Source organism: Myxine glutinosa, chromosome 9 (assembly GCF_964187855.1).
Source record: "Myxine glutinosa chromosome 9, kmMyxGlut1.1, whole genome shotgun sequence".
Classification (NCBI taxonomy): Eukaryota; Metazoa; Chordata; class Myxini; order Myxiniformes; family Myxinidae; genus Myxine; species Myxine glutinosa.
Window position 1 is genome coordinate 110,075,666 of NC_136269.1, and position 20,765 is coordinate 110,096,430.

Genomic DNA, 20,765 nt, shown 5'->3' on the forward strand with positions numbered 1-20,765 from the left:
GAAAGCATCTCTGCTTGGATATAAAACACGCAATCGTCGAAATACATTAGCGAGGAATCTCCTTGCTCCAGCCGGTGACGTCATCGGCGGGGATCCCCGCCTCCAGAGTGGCTGGTCACGTGACCGCCAAAGCGTGTCGCGCGTGCGGGTATAATGAGCTACACCTGTGGATCACGTGACCACGGAAGCACGCCTCGCTTGAGAGGCATGGCTTTCGGTTTGCGTTTTGCTTTATAAGGCGCGATAAATGGGCTTTTGAGTGTTAGCGGTTCATGGCGTTGACGGTTCATGACGGTTCATGGCGTTGACGGTCAAAAACCCATTACATCAATTTTACCAGGCACTGTACAGTAAGTACAGTGGACACCAAATGCACGGTGGAAGGCTAGAAGTAGAAGATCGTCCAAGACAAGTGAGAATAAGCCATACTTTGGAGATGACGTCATTCGCTGGTCCGATAACCAAAGATGTGGTATAAAAAACCAGGTGAGCTAACAATGCAGCAATGAAGGAATTCGGCCAAGGCACCGGCACACAACGACCTACCTACATCGAAAGACTCAATGCCAATGGTGACAGAAGCCAAGACGGCCGGCTTAAACACCGCCGAAAGACCACGGTGTACCAACTTACGATGCAGAACATCTTGCACTTAATATGATGACAACAGGTGCCATCCTCTGACGTACCATTACAGGTACAGGTACAGTACACGTGAGCACAGAGCAAAAGTTCACTGAAACCGAGATTAAGAAAAAAGAAAAAACACCTCGTGGTCCGTGCTCGATATCCGAGTTTCAATCTTTTCAAACACATGATGCTCTCGGTCACGGTATCTCCTGCGAGCTGCTTCTCCTTCAACCACACAAACAACAACTTCTCCATATCTTCATGGATAGAGGTCCAGTTTATTTCTTTACATTCTCTTGTATTATGTACAGTATATACGAGGTCGTGCTTGTTTATACATTATTTGTTATTTATAAAGTACATTTTTGTTATTTAAAAGCACCTAACAAAAAAAATTGGTGTTTTTTTTTTGAGGCTGGAACGGATTAATAGCATTTCAATGCATTTGAATGGGAAAATTTGCTTTGACTTACGAGCGATTTGGCTTACGAGCTCCGTCACGGAACGGATTAAACTCGTAAGCCGAGGTACCACTGTATATATATATATATATATATATATATATATAAAAATATAAATATATATATACTGTATTATATATATATATATATATATATATATATATATATATATATATATATATATATATATATATATATATATATATATATATAGATATATATAATACAGTATATATATTTATATTTATATATATATATATATATATATATATATATATATATAAATAAAATAAATATATATATATATATATACTGTATTATATATATATATATATATATATATATATATATATATATACTGTATATATATACTGTATATATATATATAAATAAAAAAATAAAAAAATAAAAAATATATATATCTAAATAAATAAATAAATATATATATATATATAAAGAAATATATATATATATATAATATATATATATATATATATATAATTATATATATATATTATGAGTATGACTGAGAATATGTGCAGAATGAATGAATGAATGAATGAATGAATGATCGTTTTAAGGCCATTTTCCCCGCTAGAGCGGGGGTTAGCCTTGCAGGCCCCATGACAATCATGGTTCCTTGTTTTGAGGCAATGTTTTTATGGCCGGATGCCCTTCCTGACGCCAACCCTTGGTCACGCTCTTACGATGCGCAGGGATACGGTGTACCTATTCTAAATCGGGGTACACACCGTGATCATTCATCCCAGCAAGCTGGTACTCAATTTGCACGACCTCGGAAGGATGACAGGCTGAGTCAACCCCCCTGGCGTTAATTCAGCGATCGACCGGGATTCGAAACCAGGATTCTAGGATCGCAAGCCGGCACCCTAACCGCTAAGCCAACATGTGCAGCAAGGTCACAATCACACCTCGGAATTGCTTCTCACACGTGACCTTCAAGGGTCTGGATCTCGGTCCTGTCTTTTTGTATTGGCAATGAAGAATGAAATGCTCGAGACTTCCCGAGATGGGGTCATACTAAAACAAGTTGACCGATTGTTACGTCTCTTACAAAGTTTTATTGCACATGGTTGTTAGCAGTTGTAAATGCAATTACGTTGTAGCCTGATTACCTCCGCCACCAAACGTGGATGAGGTTATGTTTTCACCCCTGTCTGTCTGTTTTCTGTTTGTTTGTGAACAAAATATCTCAAAATGTTGTGGACGGATTCGGACGAAATTTGGCAGAGATGTAGCGTATGTGACAAGGACGAAGAGATTAGATTTTAGTGAAGATCCTCATTCGGATCCGGCTACTTGAATTTTTAAAGTGATTCTTCACCATTGGGAGATAAGGCCAAAAACGATACATAGCAGGATATCTCAGAAGGTTGTGGATGGATTTGGACGAAACTTGGTGGATCGGTTGGGTGTCTGACAAGGACAAATAGATCCGATTTTGGTGAAGATCTGAATGTAGATTCTGATATGAGATTTATTTAATTATTTAAGTGATTCTTCACCATTGGGAGATCGGGCCAAAAACGATACATGGCAGGATATCTCAAAAAGTTATTGATGGATTTGGACGAAAGTTGTTGGACAGGTTGTGTGTGTGACACGGAAGAATCGTTTAAATTTTGGTGAAGATCCGGATCCAGCTAGTAGACTGTTTAAAGCGATTCTTCACCATTGAGCGATATGGCCAAGGTATGCTCTCTACTGAGTGCCGTTTTAGTTGGTTCGGCGTCTGTTTGTCCAAACTGCCAAGATATTTTTTGCCATTTGGTGACAAAAAGGGAAGCTTAGAGTACGAAGTCGAATAAAAAAAGAGAGAGAGAGAGAGAGAGGAGTGCAGGGGAAGTCCAAATTCACATGAGACATTATTAGTTCGCAGGAAGGGATGAATTGTGGAATTTCGCACGGGTCAGTCGAGAAATGCGAGAAGGAATGAGAAAATAACGACAACATTGAATCATAAAACACAAGGAAGAAGAAATCAAATGGGAAAAGTCTCAAAAATAGAACAGACGAAGAAACTGAGAAAAAAAGGCCTTAGTGACTTGGTAGTAAAAAAAAATTCTCTCTTAAAGAAAAGGACATTTTGTTACACTTGGCTCCCAAACTGTCCAATTACTCCAGCCATTTGGTACGAAGTCCAATAACCGTTTCCTTCCACCAATCCCGAAATGATCCCGTCTGCCTTACCAGACAACAGCCGGGCAAAGCAGGCAGCTCCACTCAGCAGCTCCACGCGCAGTTCCCGGCACCGACGGATAAACAGGGAGCCCCTCACAAGCACAAGGAAGGGCTGGGAGCGATGGCTCCTCTCCCCTCCAGTGTCCCCAAAGCCGCTTCATGGAATGCCGGCTATTCCGAGGGCACTTCGGCCGCCTGAGGCGGACTCTGTTCTCACTTCTCCAGAGCACCGAGCCTTCCCTCCTGCTTTCCTTCACTCACAAGTGCCCTCCCATTTCACCGTCAATCCTCCTTTCCTTCGTTGGCTTCCTTCTCTGGGAACACGGTGCCCTGGCTCTTTGGAACCTCAATTCGTGCACCACGGACATGTACGTGTACACGCACGCACACCTTACCTTATCTTGCACATGACATGTACATGACTGAGGATGACGTTTACCATTGAATCGACCTGCTATTCGAATACAAAAAGCTGCCATTTTAACGGATGTACCATGAGCTCTACTGTGTCCCTCAGCAACCACTGAAAATATAATCAAATGTAGACATTTCGAAAACTTCAACCATATAATATATTTATTTTTTACTATTTTCTATGCATTGATTGAACTACATTTGATGTCATTTTTTAACCAGAAAAAACTTGTTTTAATCTGCTAACTACAGCTTCCTGTGTTGATAAACATGTGACGAGTTCTTATGTATTTCCCGAACAACATCCATACAAATGGAACACGATCATACTCCATGATATTGATGAGTTCTGTGCGGTGTATTGTTGCAGTCGCTGTTTTCATTATTTCACCCCCTTTTTTAATTTGTCACTCTTGTGAATATTTTCTGGGGGTCATTTTCTCAGCTGGTAGTCATTTTGCCAACCTCGGAAGGATGGCGGGCTGAGTCAACCCACGTGGTGTTAATTAAGCGACATCACAGGAGCTCGAACTCAGGACCCCGAGTCCCCGACGTCTCAAGCCAGCCACCTTAACCGTGAAGCGAACACCTGGCTTTGTGGATCGATGTCATCATGAAACTGATCAAATATACACACATTATTAATTGCTTTATTAATTAAAGTTCAATTAATCAATTGATCTATTTTAAAAGGTGTCTGCACCTTCTCGCAGATGGCAGTTTAATGATGTTCATGTTATGGACCAATTCGACTCGTGCATGTGCAGCAACAATTAATGTGCACAGAAAGGGCCAGGTGCGAACCAATTTGACTGACAATGCCACACACAAGTGGAGATAGAAGCTAACAGCAGCAACTTGCACACACACACACACACACACACACACACACACACACACACACACACACACACACACACACACACACACACACACACACACACACACACACACACACACACACACACACACGTGCACACACACACATACACACACACATACACACACACACGTGCACACACATACACACACAGACACACACACACACACACACATACACACACAGACACACACACACACACACACACACACACACACACACACACACACACACACACACACACACATACACACACATATATGCACACACATACACACACAGACACACACATACACACACACAGACACACACATACACACATATACTATCCCTGCACGTCCCTGCTCTCAAATGTTGTGTTTGTGTGCTTCCTCCCCTTTTCTCCCCATGTTGTCGACCGCTCCCCTTTTTATATACTTTGTTTGCTTGTTTGTTTGATTTCTTTGTTTGATAAATGTTAGCTCTTTCACGAGCCTCGACTCTGTATACCAATGGCATACTGTATACCAAAAATGTATACCAGAAATGTATACCATACTGTATACTGTATACCAAACCCGGCAATGTATACGTATACACACATACACACAGACACACATACAGTGCATTCAGAAAGTATTCAGACCCCTTCACTTTTTCCACATTTTGTTATGTTGCAGCCTTATGCTGAAATCGTTTAAATTCATTTTTTCTCTCATCAATCTACACTCAATACCCCATAATGACAAAGAGAAAAAAGGATTTTAGAAAGTTTTGCAAATTTATTAAAAAGAAAAAAATGAAATATCACATTGACATAAGTATTCAGACCCTTTGCTATGACACTTGAAATTTAGCTCAGGTGCCTCCCATTTCTCTTGATCATCTTTGAGATGTTTCTACACATTGATTGGAGTCCACCTGTGGTAAATTCAATTGATTGGACATGATTTGGAAAGGCACACACCTGTCTATATGAGGTCTCACAGCTGACAATGCATATCAGAGCAAAAACCAAGCCATGAGGTCGAAGGACCTGCCTGCAGAGCTCAGAGACAGGATTGTGTCGAGGCACAGATCTGGGGAAGCCCACAAAAAACCTCTGCTGCATTGAAGGTTCCCAAGAGCACAGGGCCTCCATAATTCTTAAATGGAAGAAGTTTGGAACAACCAGGACTCTTCCTAGAGCTGGCCGCCCGGCCAAACTGACCAATCGGGGGAGAAGGGCCTTGGTAAGAGAGGTGACCAAGAACCCGATGGTCACTGGCTGAGCTCCAGAGATCCTGTGTGGAGATGGGAGAAACTTCCAGAAGGACAACCATCACTGCAACACTCCACTGATCTGGGCTTTATGGCAGAGTGGCCAGACGGAAGCCAAATAGTTCAATCTTGGTTTCATCAGACCACAGAATCTTGTTTCTCACAGTCTAAGAGTCCTTTAGATGCTTTTTTGCAAACTCCAAGCGGGCTTTCATGTGTCTTCCACTGAGGAGAGGCTTCCGTCTGGCTACTCTGCCATAAAGCCCAGATCTGGGCCTCAACACAATCCTGTCTCTGAGCTCTGCAGGTAGTTCCTTCGACCTCATGGCTTGGTTTTTTCTCTGATATGCATTGTCAGCTGTGAGACCTTATATAGACAGGTGTGTGCCTTTCCAAATCATGTCCAATCAATTGAATTTATCACAGGTGGACTCCAATCAAGATGTAGAAACATCTCTTAGATTATCAAGAGAAATGGGAGGCACCTGAGCTAACTTTCAAGTGACATAGCAAAGGGTATGAATACTTATGTCAATGTGATATTTCAGTTTTTTCTTTTTAATAAATCTGCAAAACTTTCTAAAATCCTGTTTTCTCTTTGTCATTCTGGGGTATTGAGTGTAGATTGATGAGGGAAAAAATGAATTTAAACGATTTCAGCATAAGGCTGCAACATAACAAAATGTGGAAATAGTGAAGGGGTCTGAATACTTTCTGAATGCACTGCATACACACATATACACACATATACACACACCTGCTTACACATTTTAAATGTGCATGGATTTAAAAAAATACAGAGAAGCAGCTGTTCTCCTTGCATCACATCCATGAATCACATCCATCAAATTCCATTGCTGTATTTCAGGGCACACCATCTTTTTTAAAAGGGATGCCAGCTGTACCACCTGCACTAGATTGTGGATGAAGATATCATGATATCTCAAAACAAAGATTACATTTTAAACCGGTATCATAGCCAAGCTCCCAAAATTAACAAGTACACTCCACAAGCCAATGATCATGTCAGGATAAGACCTTTCCCTTCATCCAACCATTTCAGCAATTTCACTTACATGGCAAACAACATAATATTTCTTACATCACAAAAGCTCAATTGTGTTTTATTCTATTTCGACTCCCACAAATGCGTGGTATTTAGTCTGTTTGCTAACTAGAGGTAAAAATGTGTAAAAGAAGAAAGCATAGGCCTTGTAATTCCAAATTCATGAATTCGTTATTACCCTCGCCAGAGAAAAGGTTATTGCATTTGAGTCCGTTTGTCTGTCTGTCTGTTACTTGGCAATTTTTTTTTTTGACAAGTATGTTGATCACTCCGGTTTGTGTGTGTGTGTGTGTGTGTGTGTGTGTGTGTGTGTGTGCGTGTGTGTGTGTGTGTGTGTGTGTGTGTGTGTGTGTGTGTTTGTCTGTCCGCTCACAAATACTTGCCTACAGGTCACAATTTTAAACCGATCTTCACAAAACTTCACCAAATGGTAGAGTTCGTGGTCCGACAAAATACTATTTATTTTTGAGGTCAAAGGATCAAAATAGGCCAAAGGTCAACCACTTTTTTCAAATCTCTAAAATCCTCAATTTTCATCCGATTGACTTGAAATTTGAATAGGATTTTCCTATCAGCGAACAGAATTCAACCAACAACTAATTTTGAGATCCACCTAGGTCAAAAGGTCAACATAGGCCAAAAGGTCAACATAGGCCAAAAGGTCAACCACTTTTTCCAAATTTCTAAAATCCTCAGTTTTCATCTGATTGACTTGAAATTTGAATAGGATTCAGATTAGCTTACTGAGACCAACCTACTGATTTTTGACGTCAACATAGGCCAAATGGTCAACACAGGCCGGATTTCTAAAATTGGCAATTTTCATCCGATTTACTTAAAATTTGAAGACGATTTGCATATCACATCACAGAATTCAACCACCAATTATTTGTGAGGTCAAAAGGATGCTCTACTGAGTGCCATTCTGCTTTGTTCTATTTTGCCAAGTGATTTTGTCACTCCAAGTTCTAATTTTGTCGCTCTACGTTCTCTAAGTCTCGCTCTAAGTGATTTTTAATGTTTGTTTGTCCGCACAGAATAAATATGATTTTCTCTGCAACCGTTGGACCAATTGACACGAAATTTTCACCATAGGCGCACCTCCTCATGTAGAATTTTTAATGATAATTATGACGCCATAAGTCACATGGTTCGGCCGCCATCTTGGAAAATCCGAAAACCTTTGCACCTCTATCTCTGAATGTGCTGAATAGAAAAAAATGAGATATGGCTTATTGTAAAAAAATTCTTTATGGTGAATAACATATGTTAATGAAGATGTCATAGGTGCATCCATTATGACGTCATAATTCGACAATTACAACAAAACTTCATCCGATTAAGATGAAATTTCTTGAGCATCATCTAGGGATAAATTGGTGGAGAAAAAGAAAAAAAAAGACATCAACGGTCACGTGGCTAGGCCGCCATATTTGTATTAACACAAAAGCCTTAAAAAACACAAAAAACACCTCCTGGCGAGGGTCTGCAATCTTTGATTGTTCTTTCTTGGTGTTGTTTTTATTGATAAGATATCACATTTTCTGGTTTATACTTTGCTGGAATTAATAATAGGTTAATTGCTTTCTGTGTTGCCATTGAATAATAAAAACTCTTTTCAAATTTCCATTGATTCACATGGACCCATTTCCTTTGTCCGTCATTTTTGTGGATTCTGCCATTTTGCACTGTGGCATACTGTGTTTATTGTGCTTCAAAATACAGATTTAAACAGTGGTTACAAGGAACCAGTGATTTGCAGTTTTACTTCCGGTTAAATACAACTGGAGATGTTGTGTTGCTCACCACGGGGTGAGTCACTATTGAAAATTACAAGTTGCAAAATTACAAATTACAAATTGAAAATTACAAGTTGCAAAATTAGAAATTGAAAAATACAAAAATTACAAAATTGCAAATTGGAAAGTACAAAAATTACCAATTACAAAATTACAAATAAAATTACGAATTCACATTCAAGCAATGTTAAAGTGATAAAGTATTCTCCATATTTACACAATAAAATACAAATATAAATGTGTTGTGTGTTCTGTTGTCTTAGTTACATCTGACAAAAGTTTAAAATGTAAGATAAGACGAATAATCTTAATGTTAAATGCAATTACCGCCTCGGAGAGTTCCAGACACAAGGTGCCAGCCACAGTACTAGTCTCATCCCGAAATGAAAGCCCATGTTATAATCACTTTCAAAATGGTACGTGACGTTTGAACGTGCTGTTTGAACCATTTCCTTCAATCCTGCACTAATGCCGGCAGATGCGACGTCCCGTTGAACCATCCGTCCAGTTGATCCATCAAAATTGAGGATCCATCCGAAGGATGACAAACACATTGATAAATCGATTGAGAGCCGAGATTTTGGCTTGCCTGTGGAACTGTAGACAGTTAAGTCCTCCCTCAATTCTTCCTCGTTTAACCCTCCTTAGCCTCCATGAGGTATAAGTGTGTAAACTAATCCCTCTACCTCACGTCCCGTAAGGAGGTAAAGCTAGATTATAGGTAAAAGTAAACCTACACTCCAGGTAACCTTCCCACCTCCGCCCCGCTTCCCCTCAAGTCCCCCGACAAAATGCAAATAGAGAACCCCCTCACTCCCCCCACCCCATCCCGCCCCACCCACTTTCCCTGTTCAAACAGCACAAGGCACCCTATTAAGCCCAAGTTGAGAACATCTCCTTCCCCCTTCCCTTCCCCACAACGCTCCCTTCACCTCCTCGCTCCCTCCCTCTCTCCACTCCCCCCTCTCTTCGTGTTCCCGTCATCCAGGGGATGGGTGGTATTTGCTAGTGACGGGTGGTATTTTGAGAGAGACCTGCGGTGTGGCCCCACTGTGTTCACACACATCTTTTTACAATGTGGCAGTGCCGAGTGAGCGACGTAAGGTGACGTGAATGACGAGGTATTACGTACGTAGCTCAGTCACCTGCCCTATCCTGTGCCGCTATGTACAGTGTTAATTCATGGGCAAAAGTACTCGTAGGTGGCACACACTGTTTTTCTGCTGAACACAACCAAAATACATCCTATTCTCCTTTGTAATAACTGGTTGGTGGATCTGTAGTGAAATTATACCGAAGGTGAACCCAGGGAGTGCTCGCTTATCCCACTAAGAGGGGCGTCTATAAGACCCGGGACAACTGGGGCGCACGGACACTCCAGCAGCACTTACTGTGACATAGTCCTGTAGTTTGAATGGTATGTACGCCCCTATATGCTGAGCTTGTTTTGTTTTACCTATTGATATCAGACATTGCCCATGTAATACTCTGATTCTAATGTCTGTTGCATGAATGTATTTTTACAGGATGTTACTTCAGATCTAAATGATATTAAACCTACCCAAGGGTCAAGTCGTGTCTGTGCTTGATTTTCACGACATTTAATATCATTTAGATCGACGAAATGACTGAACACAAGATGATCATGGTACCGATTCTCGGTGCCGACGCTCAAGCCGAGGGGTCGGGATCGGAGTTCACCCACTGGCTCAAAACGCTGGAGAATTACTTCGCCGCTCACGAAACAGAGCCCACCGCCGCGGTGAAGCTGTACATGTATGTTACAGTCGAAGGTCCATCACAGCGTTTACCGGAGCATTGCTCGATTTGAGACGTACGCTACGGCTCTGGCTGAGCTAAAGCGACTATACGTAAAGACACGGAGCGCCGTGCACGGCCGGCATCAACTCTCCCAGCGGCGACAACAACCGTCGGAATCGATCGATCGCTACACGCAGGAGCTGCGTTACCTATTGGCGGACTGCATCCAAGAGGTTCGGACCCATGAGCAAGTCCAGGATGACCTTCTCCAAGATTCTTTCGTCTCCGGGATTAATTCCGGAGTCTTGAGGCTCTGACTCTTGGAGACCGCGGAGCTGACATTTACGGAGGCACTACAGCTGGCACGCGTCTTTACAGATGCCCGTGAACAATCCACCGCTTATGACCACCCACGAGTCGTGGCGGGGACTTCTCAACTCGCGCGACCGGAGAGGGTTACCGCCGAGGATATGGGGGAGGACCCGACCACCACGACCGAGACTCTGGGTGCTCCTGAAGCGGACTCCACTTCCGGCCTAACTGCTGCTGCCGCTGCCCGGCCACGGCCTGACGGGTACGCGAAGTGTTATTTTTGTGGGAATCGGCAGCATCCTCGAGCTGAATGCCCGGCTCGGGAGGCCATATGCCATCTGTGCTCCACCAAGGGCCATTTTGCAAAGGTCTGCAGGAAGGCCGCACGGGGCACGCGCACCCGCGCGACCTTGAATGGGCTTATCGCTGAGCCAACAGATCGAGCACCGGACGGGGCGCCTCACTCGGCTTTGATGAGCAGACCTCCTTCTCGCGGGCCTCTGGCTGCACGCACGACCTTGGTGAGATACACCGGGCCGCCGAAACAAATGGCGCGAACGCGACCGGCTGCGGAGCGACCGACCTTGACTGGCGTCCGAACACCTCCTTCAAACAAGCGACATGCTCCTGCTTTGGAAACTCCTCTTGATGTGCGGCAAACGCAGCACGTGACTCGAGCGCCATCTGACGGCGGCTCTTACGAATTACATGCACTCACTCTGGCATATGAAACTGCAGATGGCAGTGATCCTTCTCGCGTGACTCGAGCGCCATCTGGCGGCAGCTCTTACGACTTACACGCACTCACTCCGGCATATGAAACTGCAGATGAGCCAACTATGCGCTTGTCATGAGGATCCTCCATGGGCTGCCCGAACGACCGGCAAACTGCAGCCGGCGTGGGAACGTCCTCTGACAGTGGGTATTACGATTTATATGCTCCTGCTGAGGCCCAACCTGCCGACGATGCCCGGAAGATTGCAGCCGGAGTGGGATCCACTCGCGAGGCGCGATCTTCTCGCCCGCCCGGTACAATACCTGCCGGGTCTGCCGGCCTTGCGCAGGCCATCATTCCGCTCAAGGTCGCGGGCGTTTTTGCGCAAGCTTTGATTGACACGGGGTCTACGGATAGTTTTATCGATCAACGACTAGTGCATCAACATGGGTGGCCGGTTCTCGGGACAACACGACGGATCTTCATGGCCTCCCAAGGACTTCGGTTGAGCACAAAAGGGGCATGTCGATTGAAACTTGTGATAAAGGGACGCACGTTCCCAGACGTGTATCTCATGGTATTACCTGCTTTATGTGCCGACGTTCTGTTAGGACTTGATTTCCTTAAGCGACATGGACGTTTGGAAATAGACTTCGGTGGGCCGGACACGCTTGCTGTGTGCGCCCTCGCTCAGATGGACGTGGAGCCTCTCTCGCTGTTCCCCAACCTGACCACTGATTGTACCCCTGTTGCCGTAAAATCGCGGCGCTACTCTCGCGCAGACGCGCAATTCATTGCGGAAGAAACGGCCCAGCTCTTAAAGGATGGTATTATAGAACCCAGTAGGTCGCCGTGGCGGGCCCAAGTCTTAGTGGTGCGAAGTGAGGCCCACCGCCGGCGCATGGTAATCGACTACTCACAGACGATTAATCGTTTTACCCAGCTGGATGCCTACCCCTTACTGGGGATGGATGCCCTGGTACGCCAGGTGGCCCTGTATTCCGTTTATAGCACTCTCGATCTGCGTAGTGCGTATCATCAGGTCCCCATCTCTAGGGCTGATCGCGTCTTTACAGCCTTTGAATCGGGTCAGCAGTTGTACCAGTTCACTCGACTCCCTTTGGGGTAACTAACGGGGTCTCTTGTTTTCAGAGGGCTATGGATGACCTCGTTGCGAAGGAGAACTTGACCGATGTCTTTGTCTATCTGGACAATCTTACAGTTTGTGGGTATGACCAGGAGCATCACGACGCTAATCTGAAGCGCTTCCTCGAGGTCGCGCGGAAATATCGCCTAACCATGAATGCGGCTAAGTGTCGTTACTCTCTACGCACGGTAGATCTTTTGGGGTACACCGTGACCCATGACTCTGTCTCTCCGGATAAGGAGCGTCTGCGACCTTTGCTCGATATGGCTCCGCTTAGCGATCGGGCTTCGCTGAAACGCGCTCTTGGGCTGTTCGCCCACTATTCAAAGTGGGTGCAAAATTTCTCTGCAAAGCTCCGCCCCCTCGTGGCCTGCGACACGTTCCCCATTGCGGCCTTCGAGGGCCTTAAAGCCGACATCGCTGGCGCCGCTGTAGCGACGATTGACGAGAGTGCCTCTTTCGTCTTGGAAAGTGATGCCTCGGATCATGCGATAGCGGCGACTCTCTCCCAAGGGGGATGCCCTGTGGCTTTCTTTTCGCGGACTCTCACATTCCGCCGAGCGGAGGCATTCGTCTGTCGAAAAGGAAGCGTACGCGATCGTCGAATCGATTCGGCGATGGCGGCCGTACCTGCTTGGGCGGTGTTTCCAAATCGTCACGGACCAACAAAGCGTTGCATTTATGTACGACACCTTACATGCTCAGCGCATTAAGAATGAGAAATCACCCGTTGGCGTATCGAACTCGCCGACTTCTGCTACACCATCAAATACCGCCTGGGGAAGGATAACCTGGTCGCCGACGCCTTATCGAGGCCGGCCACTTGCGCGGGAGTTGTAACTTTGGAGGGACTGCGCGTTTTGCACGGCACTATGTGTCATCCCGGGGTGGCGCGTTTCGCGCATTTTGTGTGCAGTGGTAATCTGCCGTACTCGATTGAGGACATCCGCCGGATCTGCCGTGATTGCACTATCTGTGCGGAGCTCAAACCGTGCTTTTACAACCCTCCTATGGGGACGCTGGTTAGGGCTACTAGACCGTGGGAGCGCTTGGCGATGGACTTCAAGGGGCCGCTGCCGGTGTCGAGTAACTCTCGTTATCTGCTCACTATCGTTGATGAGTATTCACGATTCCCCTTTGCTTATACGTGCGGGGATATGTCGGCTGCCACGGCTATCCGGTGCCTGCAGAATTTGTTTTCTATGTTTGGGTATCCGGCCTATGTGCATACCGATCGGGGAGCGGTGTTCCTGTCTCAGGAGGTGAGGGGCTACTTGCTCCAGAATAATGTCGCTTCGAGCTACACCACCCCGTACCGGCCCCAGGCGAATGGGCAGATCGAACGCTTTAATGGGATTATATGGAGGGCCGTCATGCGAAGCCTCCGGACCCTCGGCCGAGGCCTCGATAAATGGGCGTGGTCGCTACCTGCAGCTCTAAACTCGATCCGGGCTCTCCTATGTACCGCCACCAACCAGACTCCTCATGAAAGACTGTTCCACCACCCTAGAAGCTCGGGTAGTATCCAATCTTTACCCAGCTGGCTCGCTGAGCCGGGGCCCGCCTATCTCAAACGAGCGGTTCGTGCTAGCAAGTACGACCCCCTTGTTGATAAGGTGCGGGTCCTCCAGGCTAATCCCGAGCATGCTCGCGTGTTAACGGCGGACGGCCGCGAGTCTACTGTCTCCGTACGCCATCTCGCCCCATGTGGGGACGACGACAGGGATATCGACGAACCCATCTACGAGTCTATGGACTCTACCGAAGCTTCCTCTATGGAACTACTACCGTCACTTCCGTCGTCACCCACTCCCTTGCCAGAAGGCGCTGGGGCGCCCCCTCCGACACCCACCTCTGGCAGCTATTCCGACGCGGGGGACTCCGGGCTTGGGGACGCCGTACCCGGTAGTTTCCGAACACGAACTGGCAGGGTAGTTCGCCGCCCCGACCGCTACGGGTGGACCGACTGACGTGGATTGACGTAACCCATCCGATTATTGCTGACGCTTGCTTGCCACCTGCCGAGCGGCAGTATAGTTCTAACGGCGGGGAGAATGTAGTGAAATTATACCGAAGGTGAACCCAGGGAGTGCTCGCTTATCCCACTAAAAGGGGCGTCTATAAGACCCGGGACAACCAGGGCGCACGGACACTCCAGCGGCACTTACTGTGACATAGTCCTGTAGTTTGAATGGTATGTACGCCCCTATATGCTGAGCTTGTTTTGTTTTACCTATTGATATCGGACATTGCCCATGTAATACTCTGATTCTAATGTCTGTTGCATGAATGTATTTTTACAGGATGTTACTTCAGATCTAAATGATATTAAACCTACCCAAGGGTCAAGTCGTGTCTGTGCTTGATTTTCACGACAGGATCAAAGCACAAGGTTCAGGCCCCAGAACCTGTGGTGCGGCCCTGCATTGTTGAGCAGTGCCATGGTACCATCTGCGATCTGCTTTCATTTTAATCTGATCTGCTCTGGTCTGATCCGATCTGATATGCTCCCTCCCCTCTTCCAGATGAAAATGAACAAGAGAGAATGATCGAGTGAAAAGAGCAAAATGAGGATGAGCAAGAGCAACAGAGCAGGTTTTTAGGAAAGTGGGAGATACAGTATTTGGATGTCCTTGGGCATGAGAGGTAGGGTAGGTATAGGGAGTGAGGGCATAGGTACACAAGATTCATAAGCAAACACAGAATTGAGGCATTCGGTTTTCTCATAAGCAGAGTCAGCTGTGGTGCCATTTGAAGTGGGGAGAAATAAAGGGGGAGCATACACCCAAGACAGACTCAATAAGGCACCACCAGGTCTTTGAAGATGGAGATAGGTTTGAGAGTTTAGCCTTGAGGTTGGCCAGATGGTGTTTTCTGGCTTTCCTGAAAGTGGACACACAACTGTTCTGGGCTTTGTGGAATGATTGAGGTTGCCTTTGTCAGATTTGCCTTCCAGGAAGAGAAGGCTCATTGATTGAAGGTAACCACCTCACCACAGGATTCTGTGTATCAGGTGTGAGAGGTCAGGTATGATAACTGCAGACGAGATGGTATAAATCTGTATGTGGGAAAGCAAGCACGTGTGAAAGGATTCCCAGGCAGTATAAATACCATGAGTGGTGGAAATGAAGGACAAGTCTTGACATGATAGGGCAGCTTGCAGTCCCTGGCAGTCAGCTTCGGTAAACTCAAAGACTCTATGGTGCTGAGGCAAGTCTCTGACAATAGCCTGAGAGATGTTGACTCTCACATAGCACATGACCAGATGAACCTATTTGAAACAGAAGAGGAACAGGAGAGATTGGTTTGGAAAATGTCATTACAAAGTCCAGCAGGGAGGATGTGCCAATGGGAGTCGGAAAGTTCACTGATTGGATGTGGCACATGGAGTCACAGAAGTCCTTTGCTGCAATGGCATAGATGGTTGAAGAGGTAACAACACCCAGCCAATTGGCATGATGACAGTTGAAATAACCGCATATGAGGAAGAGAGACTTTGGATGGGTGGTTATAAGATTCTCTATGTTGGCAGAGAGGGAGATGTAAATAGAGTCATCCCTGTGAGGTCGTGAGGAGGATGGTACAGCACACAGAAAAACAGGAGGTGGTTGCAGAGGGGAAAGCGCAGCAAAATATACTCCTGGGTGTTGGGTCGTACGGGGACAGTGGTAAATGGAGTTCATGACATAAACTGCAACTCTGATACCGGCACGGGGTTCATGCCTCTCAAACTAGAAAAGACAATACCCAAACAGAGACAATGAGGCATCGGGGACATCCACTGGGAGGACGGATTATGTTCGATAGATAATGTTAGGTTTACCAGTGGCAGCTTGGATTTAGAGATCTGTCAAAATGGAACAAAGATCTCAGATGTTTGAGGTCCACAGAGTTATGGATGTGGGAGTAGGTACTGTTGTCAGGGGGAGGGAAAGAGGAGAGGGGTGGGATACGTGGAGAGGGGGAGGCAGTAGGATGTGGAATGGGACGTGGGGTGAGCATTTATGGGGGCAGGATGCTGGGGAAGCAGAGAGGGGTGGGATTCTGGGGAAACAGAGAGGGGCAGGACTCTGGGAAAGCAGAGAGGGGCGGGACTGTGGGGAAGCAGAGAGGGGGTGGGGAAGCAGGAAAGGAGCGGGATGCTGTTGAAGCAGAAAGTAGGAGGGACCCTGGGGAAGACTAGAGGGGCTGGGACACAGGGGAAGAAGACAGGGGCTGGGACGCAGGGGCATAAGCGATGGGCCGGGAAGTGGGGGAAGAAAAGAGGGCCGGGATGCATAGGAAGAAGAGATGCGCTGCGATGCAGGGCAAGAAGAGAGTGGCTGGATGCAAGGAGAGAAGAGAAGGGCTGCCCCCCATATTTTTCATATACCTGACATAGGCCCCCAACTTCTCAAAAATTTCATCTTTTGTATTGTATTTTTTGAACATATCAGAAATTGTGCCACTACTAATCTGATCAGACCAGGAATGCAGAGATTTTGGTGGCATTATTTGCAGTATAGAATGGATTACAACTTATGGCACCAAATAGTTCCGAGTTAAAGAACTGGAGCTAAAGGTCCGTGAAAACCATTCCATTCAAACTTTACACAGTCTTGGCACAAGTCGTGAAAACATTGCTCACAATCACGCATTCCTAGCAAAATACATCGGAAACTCGTGGGTAAAAAGCGGGTTTGTTGACACCGATGCAGATTGCATTAATGGAGAAGATAATGCAGGACAGAAAAACTATGGCTAACTTGTCAACATAGTTAACTACCACAAACACCACAATCACCATTACAAGTACAAAGCAATTCCATCAAATGCATGTTGTGCAACATGTCAATGAAGATCTTGGTTTCCAGCACAAGATAAGTCACTGGAATCTCAATGGCTCCCACGATGTAAAGGGAAGCAGTGAAGATAGTTCTCAGACAGACAGCAAAGCTCGACTGCACTTCCAGATTCAGGCCCCAAACTGTGCTTGAGATATCATGCAATGTGTAACAGCCACAACACAATTGGTTGCAACCGTACTCAAATATATTGCAGTAAGTATGGTACAGCAGCTTAGCAGGAACACACAGAATCCTTCCCGCACACCAGCTGTACTGATAAGCCCCATTCACAGAAACATGATCATGCCCAAGGTGTTTTGCATGCAAGGCAGGCATACTCCCAGAAATGTGCCCATGTTTTGTCTTCAAGCTTTGCTCAGCTTCTTGTTCCATGCCCCCCTCCGCACTCCCTGCGATTGATTTGTGTCGTCCATGGCAAATTGCACCATTGGATAGGAGTCCAGTTCTCATACAAAGCCAATTTTTTGTCATTGTACTGGTTCCTTTTCTCAATTTCAACATTTTTGGTGAACATGGTGTCTTCACGTCCAGTTCTATCACGAGCTTTCCATAATGATCATGGGCCCATCAGTAACCGCCATCTACTCCGCCCCCTGTCATATCACCGTCCCTTCTTCCTAATAAGGAACCTTTCACAGGTTCATCACAAAATGAATGGCCATGTGTCCCACTGTTGTCCAAATCAGTAACCGCCATCTACTCCGCCCCCTGTCATATCACCGTCCCTTCTTCCTAATAAGGAACCTTTCACAGGTTCATCACAAAATGAATGGCCATGTGTCCCACTGTTGTCCAATCCTTAAAGCATTACCATTCCAGTGCCAGTTCTCCAATCCACAGAATTTCTGTTTCCCCAAATTTTGTGGATGTCTGCATGTAGCTCAATGCTCATTATCCAGATATAAAGTGAATTCTGGCCCAAGTAACATATCTCGGTATTTTTCTGTAACAGCCCATTTCAAAGCAAGGAGTTCAAGCAAATGATTATTATAGTTCTCCATGATTCTCTTATTGAGTCTTAAAGATCAGCAAATCCTCGGATGTACATGTTGTGCTAAGGAACTATCAGCCTTCTTTCCTTTCTTCACAGACTCATTGCCCTGCAGTGCAGAGTAGAGTTATCTTAGGCTTTCTTAGGATGACCAGGCCCAAACTTGCGATTATATCTGGCAATTATGTGATTATACGCTCAAGAAGCCTCGCAATGCAACCAGAAATCAGAGTTTTTCTTTGAACAGTTGTGGCACGATGATCTTACCTTCAGATTAAACTTGGAAAGTCTAGTTTAAAAGCACCATGTTAAATCTTTCCAACATGTTGGCAAATATAGTGCCATAGACAATAAGATAATCTAAATGGATGAGTATTGTTTGAAAATTCTCGTCCACGAAGATTGTATCCTTGAGAAGCAGGAAAGTTCCTGGTGCTGCCTGCTACAGTCATCTGCTTCAACCCATTTATCAGATTCAGGCTGAAAAAGTATTTGGCAACTTTTAGGACCATGAGAGCTTCCTCCATTTGTGGCAATAGATACATGTCCTTGTGCCTCTCTGAGTTCACAGCACAAGAGTCGTATTATATTTGCCTCTGGCACCGAAGGTGGACGGAAGTTATGTTTTCACCCCTGCTTGTTTGTCTGCCTGTTTGTCTATCTGTCTGTGAGCAGGATATTTCAAAAGGTTATGGGTGGATTTACATTAAACTTAATGGCCAGGTTGTGGGTCTAACAAGGAAGGATCAATTTGATTTTAGAGAAGTTCCGGATCCAGATACGAGAGTTTTTAAAGTAATTCTTCACAAGATGCACTACATGACCAAAAGTATGTGGACACCCGAACATCACACATCTCATTCCAAAATTATGGGCTCTGATATGGAGTTCGTCCCCCCCTTTGCTGCTATAACAGCCTCCACTCTTCTGGGAAGGCTTTCCACTAGATGTTGGAACATTGATGCGGGGATTTGCTTCCATTCAGCCACAAGAGCATTAGTGAGGTCGGGCACTGATGTTGGGCAATTAGGCCTGGCTCACAGTCGGCGTTCCAATTCATCCCAAAGGTGTTCGATGGGGTTGAGGTCAGGGCTCTGTACAGGCCAGCCAAATTCTTCCACATCGATCTCGACAAACAATTTCTGTATGGACTTTGATTTGTGCATGGGGGCATTGTCTTGCTGAAACAGGAAAGGGCCTTCCCCAAACTGTTGCCACAAAGTTTGAAGCACACAATCGTCTAGAATGTCATTGTATGCTGTAGCGTTAAGATTTCCCTTCACTGGAACTAAGGGGCCTAGCCTGAACCATGAAAAACAGCCCCAGACCATTATTCCTCCGACACCAAACCTTACAATTGGCACTATGCATTCGGGCAGGTAGCGTTCTCCTGGCATCTGCCAAACCCAGATTCGTCCGTCGAACTGCCAGATGGTGAAGCGTGATTCATCACTCCAGAGAACGCGTTTCCACTGCTCCAGAGTCCAATGGCGGCGAGCATTACACCACTCCAGCCAACGCCTGAAATTGCGCATGGTGATCTTTGGCTTGTGTGCGGCTGCTCGGCCATGAAAACCCATTTCATGAAGCTCCCGACGAATAGTTGTTGTGCTGACATTGCTTCCAGAGTCAGTTTGGAACTCGGTAGTGAATGTTGCAACAGAGGACAGCCTATTTTTACACGCTATGTTCTTCAGCACTCGGCGGTCCCGTTCTGTGAGCTTGTGTGGCCTAGCACTTCGCGGCTGAGCTGTTGTTGCTCCTCGACATTTCCACTTCACAATAACAACACTTATAGTTGACCGGGGCAGCTCTAGCAGGGCAGAAATTTGATGAACTGACTTGTTGGTAATGCGGCATCCTATGACGGTGCCACGTTGAAAGTCACTGAGCTCTTCAGTATGGCCCATTCTACTGCCAATGTTTGTCTATGGAGATTGCATGGCTGTGTGCTTGATTATATATACCTGTCAGCAATAGGTGTGGCTGAAACAGCCGAATACACTCATTAGAAGGGGTGTCGCATACTTTTGGTCATGTAGCATATTTCAAATAGTTGTGGATGGATTATGACAAAACGTGGCGTATGAGTTGAGTGGGTGACAATAACAAGCCAATTCGATTTTGGTTCAGGTCTGGATGCAGATCCAGCCTACCAGTGTGATACAAAATGTAAACTGTTCAGTCTGGCAGCAGTAGGCGCTTCAACAAGTGCCGTCTAGTCCCCTGCTTATTTCCTTTCTCTAGCAATACGACTGCATCAGCATATGGGTTTGATGATTCTCAGATAACGCCCTTCTT

The 20,765-nt window shown here is 45.7% G+C and overlaps 1 protein-coding gene across 5 annotated transcripts in view; it reads right to left on the reverse strand.

Annotated features, from left to right (window-relative positions):
- Positions 1-20,765, reverse strand: part of DLG2 (discs large MAGUK scaffold protein 2) — a 467,276-nt gene that overhangs the window by 167,512 nt on the left and 278,999 nt on the right. For 2 of the 5 annotated variants that reach the window (XM_078784650.1, XM_078784649.1), the window contains exon 1: positions 3,303-3,620. The exons of the other annotated variants lie outside the window; for them this stretch is intronic. The gene's annotated coding sequence lies outside the window, so the exon portion shown is untranslated. Of the gene's footprint in view, positions 1-3,302; positions 3,621-20,765 lie in introns of those variants that run through there. 5 annotated transcript variants of the gene reach the window in all.